General features: G+C 30.7%; 1 protein-coding gene and 3 long non-coding RNA genes across 9 annotated transcripts in view; 1 reads left to right on the top strand and 3 right to left on the bottom strand.

The window, feature by feature from the left end:
• Positions 1 to 15,547, top strand: part of dtn (transmembrane protein 132C dtn) — a 419,781-nt gene that overhangs the window by 364,171 nt on the left and 40,063 nt on the right. The window lies entirely within an intron of this gene.
• On the bottom strand, positions 3,733 to 4,975 carry LOC143191082 (uncharacterized). Its single transcript, XR_013004404.1, has 3 exons — positions 4,871 to 4,975; positions 4,724 to 4,809; positions 3,733 to 4,638 (listed from the first exon to the last, which is right to left on the bottom strand). It is a non-coding gene; the product is annotated as an uncharacterized LOC143191082 (long non-coding RNA).
• LOC143191081 (uncharacterized) lies at positions 6,053 to 7,904 on the bottom strand. Of its 3 annotated transcripts, XR_013004402.1 has the most exons (6): positions 7,647 to 7,904; positions 7,409 to 7,586; positions 7,059 to 7,354; positions 6,740 to 7,002; positions 6,454 to 6,692; positions 6,053 to 6,413 (listed from the first exon to the last, which is right to left on the bottom strand). It is a non-coding gene; the product is annotated as an uncharacterized LOC143191081 (long non-coding RNA). The 3 variants fall into 3 exon arrangements; XR_013004401.1 differs by having other exon boundaries at positions 6,454 to 7,002; XR_013004403.1 differs by having other exon boundaries at positions 6,053 to 6,394; positions 6,454 to 7,002.
• Positions 10,717 to 11,773, bottom strand: LOC143191080 (uncharacterized). Of its 2 annotated transcripts, XR_013004400.1 has the most exons (3): positions 11,478 to 11,773; positions 11,263 to 11,361; positions 10,717 to 11,184 (listed from the first exon to the last, which is right to left on the bottom strand). It is a non-coding gene; the product is annotated as an uncharacterized LOC143191080 (long non-coding RNA). The 2 variants fall into 2 exon arrangements; XR_013004399.1 differs by lacking the exon at positions 11,478 to 11,773 and having other exon boundaries at positions 11,263 to 11,471.

Raw genomic sequence — 15,547 nt, 5'->3', positions numbered from 1 at the left:
GAAGTTTCTAGTCTTTAAATTCACAGATGTTGGTAGTAGTACAGTGGTTGTAATTTTTAAAATGTAGTTTCTTAAATAATGACATACATAGAAGAATTTTGTTAATTCATCACAGTTTCATCAGCTTCCTAGCATTCCATTTCAACATGATTCCGCTTTTATTGAAAATTATATATAACATTTGTAAGAATTGAGTCATACGCATTAAGAAATAACGTTTATTTTGCATTAAACGACGACGTACTCTTCTCAGCCCTATATATATTAAAATTCGTGAATAACCCTTAATGTTATTTCCAGTTTTTCGTGTATCATATTCTTGTCTGTTAATTCGCTAGCTTATTTATGCTTGCTTGCTGTTTATGATTAGTACTAGCCCCGACATATGGCCTGTCTAAGCAGCGCTTCACTTCTTATGAAGTTAGCAAAAAATGGGTCGATTCGTGGATAGCTTAAAAAGATAGTTCTTTCAAGATAAAATTCGTAAATTGCGTGAAAGATGGAAAAAAGCAGTGGCTACGATTTTCAATATATTGTACCCATATTTTTCAATAAAGCTTAATTTATAGGCCCATAGGTTTTATTGTACCAAGAAACTATATTATTTTGCTTCTATCCATTTTGTGTCCACTCAAACATTATTCACAAACGCCGTTAAAAACAATAAACTTTAATTTATTCTATTTTTTATTTTTTATTAATAATTTCAATTGTATTTCTTTAATATTCATACATTAAATAAATATTGCTGAGAATCTACTCGTAACCAACATCTATATATGAATTACGCTACTATAACTACACGTATGATTTTAATAAAAAGAACTTAAAAGAAACAAAATATTAACAGAAGTTAAAAGTTAAATGTATAATCAACATTTTACGCTTTGTAAATTTACACGGAGTTGTAGTTTCTATTGAAAATAAAAGATCGTAAAAGTTATACGTAGCAGTAATAATTCCGGAAAATCATAAATTTTCCACCTGTTTTTCGTTTACTGGCTAACTTTTCCGTTTACCTTATAAATAATGCCGCGATAAGCTTTTGTACGTCATTATTTACCTACCAAAATTGCAGTAATTTTACTAGTAATTACCGTTGTTTTAATTAAAACTTGCTGGCTAGTTTTGTAGATCTTACAAATAAATAATGAAAACTATAAGTAGGCGAAACATTGTTTTCGACGTTTTTTTTTGTTTTGTAAAAAAACGAACAGTAATAAGTTTAAATTATAGGGTGATTAAAACAGGCTTTACTGTAAGGAATAAAACTGCGGGAAACACAATATCACAAATTACAATTTATGCTGTTTAAATTATACTTATAACTCGCTACTTTTTGTAAACTTTAACTGCCAACTACGACTGTCACAAATTCTCTAAGCTGGATACTTGTAATTGTTTAAAGGTAAGCATTTGTAATATATTGCTTATGGTCATATATATATATATTATGTCGATTATAACGAAAAATTCATATACTTCATCAGTCACTTACTTCAATTCCTTATATTCGTTTTGTTTTTTTATCACTCAATGTTTCGGTATGTAATTTTATAATAGGTAACAAAATGCTTTTAAATGTTTGATTAGATTGGTGTTCGATTGGAGAGAGGTTTTCGAACATGGTTTAACCATTACTGATTAACGCTATTATTTTCTATATTGAAATAATAAAGGCTATCGCTGCAATACTAAACCACACGTATTTTAACAACTTTCATCCATCATGTAGCCGCCCGACTACCATATTTTAGGTCTCTGCAAAACTCTCCTAATGATGTAAAGTTAGCTTCGAGATTAAGAGACAAATCACTTAGTCAATTTTTCACTCAGAAATCAAAAAAATTCTACAGTCAGTGTCAGAATGATATAAAGGTATTATCTAACCTAGAATAAAAATCTCAGCTAGGCCAGTAAACCGGGTTACTCAGCATATTGGCCACGTTGGTTCCACCCATGGTTGGAAAAATTCAAATCAGAGAAAAGCTGTTTTAAATTCAGTAATACACACATATAATTTAATAATTTCCCACCTTTATATATTGAATGTTCATATATAATGATATATAATAAATACTTCTAAAAAGATAATTAAAAAGTTTCTTCTATGACTTTTTAAGATAAGATAGTACTTAGATAGCACTAAGTACATTGATACCAATTCTTTGAATTTTCTATTCCATTACCGGCATTAAATAGTGCAGTGTCTTGTTGAAGCATATTTCTTATCAAGAGGAAACTATCCTTTTACCTTCGAAATAAAGCCGACCGTTTCTTGTCGTCAAAAGCTAAAGTGCTGACAGCAAATCAAAGAAAAATAAGACGACTTTTATACTAAAAAGGAAACTTTTCGCTTCGGTTCTTGCTCGCTGTGTTTTGTTAAGTCTTGTTAATTAGTTTTCTACGCTCTATTGGCCTAATCTATTGATTATACAGCCACAAGTTTCGACATTAATAAAGCACTTTTGAATTGATTTCAAATTGAACTATTGGAAATTGAATAGTGCTTTTTAGAGCTCACTAAAATTTCAATAAGGTAAACCAAATTAAATAAAAAGAGCTATTTTATTAACATCCTTTTTATCTCAAATAGTATAGCAGCAACTTCTGCCAATATTATTTCCCGTGAAAATAATCTTGTTCTTCGATCATTTGTGGATTGTACAAATCACGAAGGTCTTACTAATGTTTAGTAAGTTATATCAGCAAAATCTAATTACACACTAATAAAAGTTTTATATATATCCTAAAAATGACATATATGTATTTCTACTTGCAGATATAAAGAATTACATTACACTTATATATAATAGAATTACACAGAAGTTGCAATACTTCAGTATTAACATGAAAGTAGATTTTGTAAACAACGCTTATTATATTAATATTCATTAACAGAATAAATATTTCCTATTTAATAAAATTACATAATATTACTTCACGATTTTAAAGAATAACAGTTTTACCAACGGTGCTCTATTTACACTTATTTCTCTTATTATAGTATTATTACTCAATTATTCTGTATATGGTTTCCTTTATTTTCGATATTTGTTTAGTTGTTAAAGGTAAAATCCAATCAAGGTCGAAAAACAGCAACTGACCTCATTATTTATATTCTGTTTCCAAAATAAGACACTCTCTATATACGAGCTACATTATAGTTCATTATTTTTAAATAGGACGCAATTATTTCTAAACCTTTTCAATATTCCGTTCTTTTATCGATAAAAAAGCTTTTTTCGTTTCTACTGATTCTCTTTTTAGAAACTATTCTTCTTAGCTCTAAAATAAAACCATTTCTTTGTCGTCAAAACTCAAAGGTCGACAGTCATCGCTTAAGGAAGGCCGATATAGAAAACTTTGTTAACAGACGAATTGAAAATTTCTACAACCCAAGCTATATTTTGCTATATTCTTATTAATTTGTTTTTCGTTTACAGTCGACACGGTTACATTATATAGATTAGGATTCCATTAATCATTAATGAAGCTTTTAGGCATTATTGAAGCAAATAATGTCTTTGTTTTATATATTAGACGTACAAATAAGTTTCCACCATATATTAATAATAATAATAATAATATTATATATTAATATTAATATATAATAATAATTAATATATAATAATTATTATATATTAATATTTTAGTATAATAATATAATTATATATAATTATTATAATATTTTTATACTGAATTTTAAATAGAAATAATATGTTAGTTTTTCTCAGCAAATTCATACATCTAGAGCAGATGTACAAAATAATATAAACACGAGTCATTTGTCTTTAAAACAGCTGCAATTCTCCAAATAGAGTGATTGAATATTTTCCAGTGTTGCCCAATTCTCGTAGCAAAATATCCGCCAATTAGATTATTGATGTTGGAGATGGAAATCTATTCCTTACTCTGTGCTCGAAAAGTCGTAAATCAGGTATCCAGGTTTTATGATGGTTGCACCATTTCCTTCACAGCTGAGGCTTCCCTTATAAACGGTTTCGAAATCGCAACCCTTACATGAATGTAAGCTTTGTAAAGCTCCCACCTTACCTTTCTTAGCGAAACAGTTTTACTGAAATAAATGGGGGTTAAGTTCTGCAGTCATTTTTGCCGCGGAAGTTTTATATTGTCTGACCACAATAATTTTTAATATTTATCGATCTCTGTCAGTTAACCTTAAAGGTGTCGCCCACTATTCCACTTCACCGATGATATTTGACCATGTTTTATCCCATGTCCCCATCCCCTGGCTCCAGAAGGTATCATAGCTCGATCTCCAGTTCGACCGCAGGTTCCAATGGTCAGCTCAAATACAGCACGCTATTTTCAAAGGCAATGGCGTGTACAGCCTACTATATCCACTCCTCTGCAGAAAAAGCAAACTCGCAATCCCCCGAACGCGACTCTGTATAATATGCGAGTCTATCCAGTCTGCCTCTATGGAGCACAGGTGTGGTACAGGTACGTCTCTGAGAGACAACTTGCACTACTATAAGTGTTCCAGTCTAAAAAATTCCGCACGTAACTCAATGCCCCATGGTTTATGAGGAACGTGAACACTCAGCTCGAATCAGGCATCCCATTCGTGAAAAGTTTCACGAACATGTTCAGTGTAAGGTTCTCCTTAGGCACCTTAGAAAACGAAAACAACTTGATCAAATCCCTACCCATCCACAAACCCCAGTAGCTAAACCAACTACGACAATCCAAGTCCTACCTGAAGGTCTCTGTCGCGCGCAAAATGTCTCTATCCCGAACCCGAAGCGACATCAGCAAAAGACCGTTTGGTTCTAGCTGGTCAATCTGGAATAAGAAAAAAAAAGTTTTATGCTTCACCCTCGCATGTATACCGAGTGATACATACACGTAACATTATTTATGCGGAAGCAGTATTGCCATACATGCAATAAGTTGTACTGTTTTGGTTGGTCTATATATAATTTTATCTATCCCCGGTATATTTCAAGCACTAATATGTATTTCCATTATATTTTTGATAAGTTGGATATCCAAATATATTCCACAGTAATATGTAATTATATATCTGTAATTAATATTCAAAGTAATCTGTTATATGTCTTGTTATAATTATATCATCAATCGACTCTTAATTATTAAAATTTTCATCGACTATCGCTTTTGAGATTATCCAATTAACTGATGACAAAATGGTGGCGGAATTTATGATAGTAAGATTCTTCACCAATACCCGATTCACTCTATCCACTCATCCAGTATTTGAGCAGATCTGTATCTGTTGCGCGTTAAGAACAAATTATTGAAGCTATTCGACATAGATTTCTTCAAAAGTGCATTAAAAACCCGTGATTTATCTACTGAACAATTTCGACTATCTAATGCAACTAAGCTAGCTTATCGGTTCCTCGTTCTAAAAGATGATGATTGGAGTATATCCGTTATAACCTTTTTTTTTTAACTATATTGAGATTGGATCGATTAAACAGCTGCCCAACTAACAAATCTTCATATATTTCTATAGAGAAACCCTTATATTGAAAGTAAAATAATATTGCTATTTCTGACATAAAAAACTGGTCGAGTCAACAATATTATTTTGAAAAAGCTATACGGCTTCTATTTATTATTTATTCCTTTGACGAAAAAACAAAAAAGAATTTGCCAAGAGGAGAATACTTCTTGGGCTAACCTACTTCTAAAAATTTCAAAGAAAAATCATCAAAGCAATGAAAATTCGCAATTGAATAATTTGATGAATCTTACTCAACAGTATGTTTTGCAATATTTACACAGTATAAGAATATTTTTTAAAAAAATACACTGGATACTATATGAACTAATTAACTTATCTTGGATTTTGCGAAATCATTTCCTAGCTTAGTTTGATATTATAAAACCCTGAGTATTTCATATTAAAAATTACCCAAAGATGAACTGGCGAATAATGGTATGATTAACACTCACAAGCAGAAATTTTGTGTTTATGGTGTTCTAGACCAAACTACGATTGCTAACTATCCTTATGTTTTAAGAAGATTGATGAATTTAGAGACTATTTATTTTGGAAATATCTTTAAACCATTACAAAGATACCACGATATTCGCGATAATAACTTTAAGTCATCTTGATTAAACAAACATTACAATCGAAACATCACAATGTTGCCGCACCAACTCTGAGTTTTAATTCAGTTTGGCTTTGACATACAACAAAATTGTAATCTAAATAAAATAATTGAACAAAAATGTTATCAAATATAACTTATTTTAACATTATAGTACATCTAATACATATATTATCGAAGAACTTAAAACTACAATTAAGAACACAGGTATAATAGTTTGTAGGTTAGATTTGTTTTGTTTACATTGAACTCTTCCACACCATCCCCCTGGAGGCCTAATCCATCTAATTAACAATTGTATATCTGAGAAACGTATTTTACTTTCATTCGACAGCATATTTACTTTTTACGTTTAGTTCTTGTTTCCTTCGATGGTGTGTTTACTTGGTAAGTCATCTTGTTTTGTATCATGTCATCTGGTTTGGTATCACTGTATTTTTATTGGCTTTTGGCTACTACCTGTGTATACCATTCTTGATCAAATTAATCACTGAATTATGTCATCCTCGTACGTTCTATCCTATTGCTTATGTTTAATTTTGAACAATTACAATCATATCTGTGCATACAATCGTTCGCGCCCTACAATACCATGTTCTAAAGCTATATTCAATTAATTATGTGCATACCTTTAGTTGTTTTCACTCTCATCACTCTGTCTCAGGAATTTCTAGCATTATCACATATCCTGAAAGTTTCCTTCAGTCACTTTCACCTTACGACTCACTATCTAATTCAATCACTAAATTCCACCATTTATCAATTACTTCCTTTGTATGTCTTATCGTGTTCATCCAAACCAAAGGTGTTATGGTTGACAATGCTTCCTTCCACATATCGAAACAGTTTTTGATGAAATATTCTCCTCAACCAGCAATATATCTACAATTTACTATTAATACATATAATGACCAACAAAACCCAATTGAATGCTATTGTAACTTTTACCTTTTTCCATCAATTTTTATTGTCTTTACACTTTTTTTATTATTCTTGCCAAGAGTGCCACAATGAACCATTTCGAAATATTCAAGTTTCTTATATTATTTTATACGTTTAATTGAAGTCTTTTTAAGGTAATGTCTGGAAGTTCCATTAAACCTCTCCGAGGGTTATCTTTGCACCATTTGAACCCTATGCTCTGTAAGAGTATATGAAAGGACATATTCATTATTCATTACATCCCTCAAAAAGCTGCACATCCCTAATTATTTTATGTATACTTTCCAGAGAGACAATTTTCTCTAAAATAATTTTATTAAATTATATTATATCGATGAAATAGTTTGTGTGCTTACTGTTCTTATACATTTCGTATATTTGGTCTCAAAGAGAGCCAATATCAATATGGTCAAGATTCGTCACCCATTTTGTATGTAGACGGGTTTTCTTGAGTGAATCTAACGTATTATTCTACATTTTGTAAGCGATGTTATTGACAGTACCCACAGTAATATTTAGTACGGCAGCAACCCGCTAAAAATATTTTCAATAAAATTGTAGGAACTTATATTATATAATATCATCAATAATTACCTCTCTAATGGAATTTACCGGAAAAAGGGGGCCTTCGTTATCTCGTTCGTTTTCGAAATAACCTATTAAAGGCGCAATCATTTTGTGACACTGAATATCTATTGTTTTCGGCATTTTCAAACAAAGTAATATGATATATTACGGAGCGACTTAAAATTTATCAAAATAAAGGGCTAATATAATGTTTGCCAGTTTATAACCTCTAATAATTAAAACTAATATTTTGAATAATTTAGCGTACATCTGACAACCGCACGGCGACCAGCTGTTAAACGTATGCAATATTTTTGAAAGCAATAGTGATAAGAGGTTTTAACTCTTACCTATAAATTATTTTTGCTGTATAATTAACTGTAGCTTTTAGATGTAGCATAATGTTGAAATAAATTAAAACATTTTTGTTCAATTATTTTATTAATGAATTAAAACTCAGAGTTGATGCGGCAACATTGTAATGTTTGGATGTCACAAATATCCACGACGCATGGAAAAACTTTGAATAAACTATAAATATATTTTATGCGTTTCATTATTTTAACACTACTTCTGTGTACATCTCTGTACATTAAATTACTGACTGAGCCCAATAAAGCTTTTGACAAATGCTTAGTTATTTCAATGAATTAGTTAATTAAAGCTAATTGCTCTGGAATTAGTCAAGCTTAAATGCAATATCGAAAGATGCAAATTAAATTGACGGTTGCAATGTTATAGCTACTACAAAATTTTAAAAAACGTGTAATTATGATAAACTTGGATAATGTAAAAAATTAAGTAAGATATCTAGATTTTATTTATATTAGAGTAACTCATCACTTCTCAACCGCCCTATACGCCTGATTTACACTTAGGCCCAGAGGATTTTTAGCTGTTTCCTAAACTGAAATAAATCTTTATAATAATATAATAATATTAAATAGAAAAATACAATGTTAGTTGTTTCATCTTTTATAATTTATATTTTCTCTGTAGTATATTTACTTAACAAAAATAAACTCTAAGTATTCACTAAATAAATTATTCTTCTTAAACTTCTTACTCACCTGTATGTTAGTAATTAAATTAAAAGTTCTTTTAGATATTGGGGATATCCGATTCACGGACAAGGACAAATGCTTCAATTTTGGTACATTTCTAAAGGTTTCCGGTTCAATTAACGTCAAGTTCAGGTTGATTAGGGTCAGAGTTTCCGAACGAGGGAAATTCTCTATCATGCCTGAAAAGAAAAGAAAAGAACGGATAACGATATTTGTAACAAAAAACTGTTTGTGTATTTTTCTTCAGGTCGACACATACCCCCACGTAATATTGAAACGTTGGCTTTGGTATTATCAATGGGTCCGTATTGATTTAAAAGTTAGAGGTTTTCCCGTTGTAAATATATCACTCTTATACACTAAAACGTCTATGGTTAAGGTGAACAAAATCGTCAAACCAGGACATTTTTTCTTGTCAAAAACGCTCACTAAGAATTTTGTTTTATCTTTGAGAATAATGTTTACATTTTATATATGTTTTTATGTTAATACATTTGCTATCAGACTTAGAAAATTTTATATAATATTTAAGCGCATTAGTGTGTTTTTCAAGTTATTTTGTGTTGTTCAAATACAACATACCCGATACAACAAGTACGAATAACAATAAAGCACTAAATTTGTTTGTTATATATGATGAGTGATTTCTAATCATTAGCATATACTCCCTCAATTTTCTATAACTTATTTCATTAATTGGTTCAGATCCAATCTTGGAGAACTAGATCTGGTTAGTATAGGGGAAAGCAATTCCGAAACGTAATTCAAAAAGTTTAATTTTGATCGACTTGTAGCACAATTTTAGCGAAACATCACTTTTTCTTTTAAGTATCATATATTACGCCAGTATACATGGTTTTGAACTTGTGTAACCAAAGTTGTTTAAGGTAAATTGGGGGGCTGAATGCAAATCCGCAGCTTGTTTTTTTTTTAAATTGGTTCTAGTGTTTTTCATTATTTTACTATTTCTGGCCATTAAAAGCAATTTATTAATTTTTTTCTTTTATACTGTTTGGGTTTCCAACAGTTACCGCTCATGATGCCTTCGTCCCAAAATTATTTTCGCTATATCTTTGTGTACCCACTCAGAGCAATAAGAGCTTATGTTGCCCAATTTTTGTGAGAAAAAATCAAAATGTGAATGCAGAAAATGTACTTTGAAGGACTTTCGATCTCCAATCCTATAGTAATTTTACAACAAATTGTCAATTACGTGTTTGTACCCTGATGATTTGTGGTTACCGCGAATGTTGTGAACAATACTTTGAAAAGATTCCCATGTTGTTGTCTTATCAGGCGTTAACATTTTGTAAACTTTGCGTCAGCCATTAGTTTTCGAATATCAGGTCTATGAATAACAATGTCCGTACCATGAAACACTGTCCGTGCATGGAATCGGCTTCGACACTGATGATACCTTTATTGATGATACCTGATACCTGATATTTATACTGTCTATTTTTTACATTTATACCGACATTTATCGATCAAATAGCAATCGTCAATATTTTGGCATCTCTATAACATTGGCACAAAAAACGAAAAGAACGAAACGAACGAATGTACAACTTCATTTTGCATGCGTTACAAACGAATGTCGGTACATTTGAGTGCCTTTTTCATGATTTTTCCATGTTTACCGATCGTATAATATCCACATTGATAATAAATATACCACGTTGCCTAAATATTTTCACACATTCCGAAGCACAATCACAACACAAAAGCTAATTTCAAATAATTGAGACATTGTCAGTTGTCAGTTGTTATAAGAGCGCAGTGCTGTCACGATGTGTAAAAACTAGAACCAATCTTGACACACGAATTGGAGATTTAAATTCGGGGCCATAGAATAAAGAAACTTACAAGCGCATCTCCTATGTTAAAATTGGTTCTAAGTTACGCTCAGAATCCCCGCGTGAAGGCGCTTACGCATGCGCCGTACGACATTTAGTTTTGGCGGGAAATTTAAAAATGTTTAACGAGAATTCTAAAAAATTATTTTAATTTTACTGGGAAAATAAAAAAATAGATATATTTTATTGATATATTACAATTACATTAATTTTCTATGACCATAAAGACATTGATATAATCACAGAGATATCTCCTCTACCCAAAACACGTAATTTACTGATATTATCTTCTCTCTAATATTTAAAACAAACATTAAAATAAGATAATATAACCATTAATGGTTTTGTTGTATTATTTTTTAGAATCAACTAAATTAACAACCTATCTAAATTGAGGTACATTTTATCAAATATGATAACTGCAGTTCGGTCTATACAGTCAAGTTTCTGAACTAACCAAAATTAGAGGTTACTACTCCAGCAGCAAAAAGAACCTTATTCAGTATATGCATTAATGTTCTTCTAGAAGGCAAGCAGAATATCTTCGATAACAGCTTATACCATCTGCCACTGCATTTTAATAAGGGTAAAGCCATTAGTTTTTCATCCACCCTGAAATGAAGCTGATGGGACAGGCTGAGTTATCTGTAAATGAACATATACATTTCAAGTTAGAACCCCCATTCTGTAATAATAAACATAAGTTTCTTATTGTATACTTACTTCTGGGTCTTGTTGGGGTAGAAGAATCTCCTATATATCTATCAGCCTCAAAAAACTTATGTGATTGTAATATAGCCATTGGGGCCATATTTTCCTTGTCTTGTAGTAAAGGTAAAAAATCTCAATAAATATTGCTTAATTATTTCAATGCAATCATCAATTCAATTCAATTCATTCAAATTCAAACAATCATTACTATTTAACAAAATACTTACTATTTAAATTACTAGTAGGAATTACATCTTGTTTCGGCCATGGCTTGCCACATTTTGGTCTATAGTCTTCATCTTTAAAATGATTACAAACTTTCCTGGACCTACATAGGAGATCATAAGAGATCCCCTTAAGGTTTTCTTTTTATTACATAATAAATTAAAATACACAGAATAATCCGAAGTAATTGTCAAATATATATAAAAACACATACCGAAAAACTTGACGTAAATAAACAACACAAATTATATCACCTAAAAATTGCCGTTAACTGCTTAGGTTAGAATTATTAATACCGAGGCCGAACGAGAGAAAAACACACATATAGCTGTTGCATTTTTCATTTACATTTAGCCGCGTAACGGGGATTCCGAAAAGCTTAAACGTAAATGTCTTTATTCTATGTTCAGGGCATCAAACAACTTTAAGAATGGTTCTCATCTCCTTGGGTCCAAAAGTTGACTCGAATAATTTGTGTTATTGTGATAGTATATCCAATTTGACCCTTTTGAATATAGTCTGCGACGAAAATGTTAAATTATGCGTGTGCCAAAACATATATGCTATAACATTGGTAGCTGACATTTACGTTTTTGGTTGCTTTAGAAGGCTTTCGACATCTAGGTATCCACTCAGGTGACCATTTTTTGATTAAGATCATATGGGGTCAATTAAAGAAAGTATTTATTTTATCAAGAAAAACAATATTTGGTGAGAAGAGACTGTGAATAGGAAATTAAAATTACGTATGATTTCTTGTATGAGGATTGTATATCTTCCTGTGCATTATTCATGAATAATGAAATCATATTTGAGCTGAGTCTTTTATGCTGTTTGGGATCAAGATCCAACAGTGACCCCTCAAAAATAATAATGAACAGTCAAATATTTTTGACAATATTAGCTTCAAGTTAAATGATCTCAACATTTTTCAAAGTTAGCTTCTTGTTAAAAAAAAAACATATCTATAATACTCTCTCGTAAAGTACTTTAAAGTAGTAAGCTGCACCATTTTAATAAAAAATACAATTAATATTATATGTACCTCCGAAGAAAAATAATAATATACCACAATGCACAAACTGTCAAAATCTTGGACACACTAAAAGTTTATGCAGTAGGGAACCAAGATGTGTGAAATGTGCCACAATATCCAATGCCAAAGATTACACAACTCAGTGCAGAAAACAACGCAATAATGTAGCAACATGCCTGTTGTGCAATGAAAAATGTCACCCTGCCAATTATAAAGGATGTGCAGTATATCAAAAAAAAAAATCTCCAGCCAAAGAAAATTACAGCAGAACAACGCTTAAGACAAATTGACAAAGCCAAAATCTCTGAAACAGCATCTACCGTTGAAAATATAAAAACCCAAGAAACCGCAAGACCATCGGTCAAAAATATAAACGCCACCAAAATATCAATTTGGACCTATGGGGTGCAAATATGGGGTTACACTAAAAATTCAAATCAACTAGTCATACAACGCTGTCAAAACAAGGTTCTACGATTGATTACCTATGCCTATCGCCCCGTAACCAACGAAGAACTGCGCGATGACCTGGAAATCAATTGGATTTGTGAAGTTATCCAAGATTTCGCTTTGAAACACGAAAGAAGATTACTAAATCATACTAACGTGGAAGCAATACAACGGCTGGACGGCGGGCAGGATGTCTGGAGATTGAAGCGAACAAAACCATACGAACTTATATAAAATATATACCTTTAGTGTAAACTATAGCTATAAGTTATTATAATTTAATAATTGAGAAATATATATTGATGTATTTTCTCGCACTCGTCTTGCTTGTGAATTAGTACATAGGAAAAGTAGTAATAAATTAATAGCAAATTAAGATTGTACTAAGCGTATGTAACAAAGACGTTATAAAAAAAATGTTATATGCGTTTTAGAAGCCTATACTTTTGTGAATTTGTTATAGTCTCCAATTATCTTTGTATCGACGTATCATATTACTGAGATAATTTTATATTTTTTATAATAAAACCACAAAGCTAATATTAAAAAGAATATGAGAAATATCAGAAATATAATTATTGAATATATGCGCTGAATAAGTATTAATTAACATTTGTGACCGGTCATATGCATGATGATCATCCAGCGCGTTCAATTGGAGCAAATATTTAATCGCCAGATAACAGCTGAAAATAAGACCGCAACGTATTTCTCGCAATTTCATTTCCGCCGTTCTGGACGAAAAATTACCTCCGCCATTATTCCAGCCTTTCGACGTCACGATATGCGGAAAACCAAACCAGTAGCCACCCATTAGTCACTCGAAATAATTCAAGCTCATCGAAATAATTAAATCCATAAATAGAATGATGGACGCAACAACCACTCTGCGGTAGGTTATTGCCTCTTTTTTTTTACTTGTTTCGGACATCTTTAATTGATTGCTTGTTCGGTTTTTTTGCTTCCAGATTAACAGCTGATTGATTGACCATGGCATGCAGGAGCTTAATTTAGATATTTCTGAAGTTAATTACTACGTATCTCTACAACATTCTCAATTTATAGATCTTATCTTATATGTAGATCCTATGGGGACAAATTATATTCTTTAATGGTATACCGTGTCAGACAAAATATTGCTTGTTTCCTTTTAAAGTATTATTTAAATTTATCCAATTTAATATTTTTGCAATTTTTGTTACTATATATTTTAATCAAATATAACCTTTATCACTATATTTTTATAAGATAACGCTCAATCGTAATTATTAGTCATCATATCTATAAGGATATTTCGGTTTAATTTGATGCATATATTATATCCTGATAATAATACGTTCCTGACTACGGACAGGCAGCAAAACATTAAGCATTATGTATTTATGTTATTTTTGTTCTTTACTTTTGATTTTTTTGCTGAACTGAAACTGAAATTATCTTGTTGCTTCATTCTTTAGATCTTGTATCCTTCATGTACTTTGCAACACATAATATTATCAGCAATATTGTCGGTATCTCTAAGTTACTTATATATTCGTAAAACTAATTCGATAACCATTTCACTTTTACATTCTTTGCCATTCTTCAAATTACCTTATTCTGGTAATTTTGTAGATTTTGTCTCAATCAATATTTAAAATACTTCATGTTTTAATACCAGCTGGTTTTTTCAATAAACCTTATAAATGTTTTATAGTTATTTATTGAGATTTCTCTAAAATGTATTTATATATTTTTATATTCATAGCCATCATGATAATAATTATCCAAATTATTAACCTTATGACAATTGCTGGTGTCTTGTTATTTTTCTTTTCAGTGTCGCCATTTTTTTATTTATTTTTTCATAACTTATTAAATATAATGTTTTATTATTTTTGTCTAAAGTTCATTGAATTATTACAATTATAAATAATCAAATAGCAAGAAGAGTATGACCATAAAATTCTAGTCTAGCCGTAATTAGTTTTGAAAGACCCAAAAACATTTTTAAATTGCGTTTTAAAAAGTGTATTAGTACTAATCTCTTAATTATAGAATTATTATTGTTGAAATTATTATATCTTATTGAAATTACATTTCTAAAAGCCAACAATATGACAAATTTAATGTAAATACATTGTTTAGTTTAAATCATTCCGCACCGAATTTTTCTGCAATTATTTTAGTTATCGCACCTAGAGATATGCTTTGGGCCATTCAAGGCTCATCGAACTAATTAAATCCATAAATAGACCTATGTATATTACAACTACTCTGCGGTAGGTATTTGCTTCCTTTTTTTTAAATACAATAGTGCTTAGAATTCTTTAATCGCCTGTCAGTTTGATATTTGTTTTTGATTAACTAAGGAATGTTCAATTTAAAAGTTAATTAATGTTAAGCTTCATGTTCACTGGCTTCACTGGCAGGCTTTACTTTTTAGTATGTTGAAAATCTTTGAATTTTTACCGAATAAATTTTTCTTGCTAAAGGAACTTGAAGATGAAGATATGAAGGCATTACTGATTACAATCATGGGCCGCGTAAAACCCAAGAAGAATATGCAGAATTGTTGGGAATTAATTGAAGCAGAATTATTTAAGA

The sequence above is a fragment of the Rhynchophorus ferrugineus genome, unplaced genomic scaffold, assembly GCF_030347505.1.
Source record: "Rhynchophorus ferrugineus isolate W39M unplaced genomic scaffold, kcgeb_rfMv2 rfM2, whole genome shotgun sequence".
Lineage (NCBI taxonomy): Eukaryota > Metazoa > Arthropoda > Insecta > Coleoptera > Curculionidae > Rhynchophorus > Rhynchophorus ferrugineus.
This window is presented reverse-complemented; position numbering and strand designations above follow the sequence as displayed.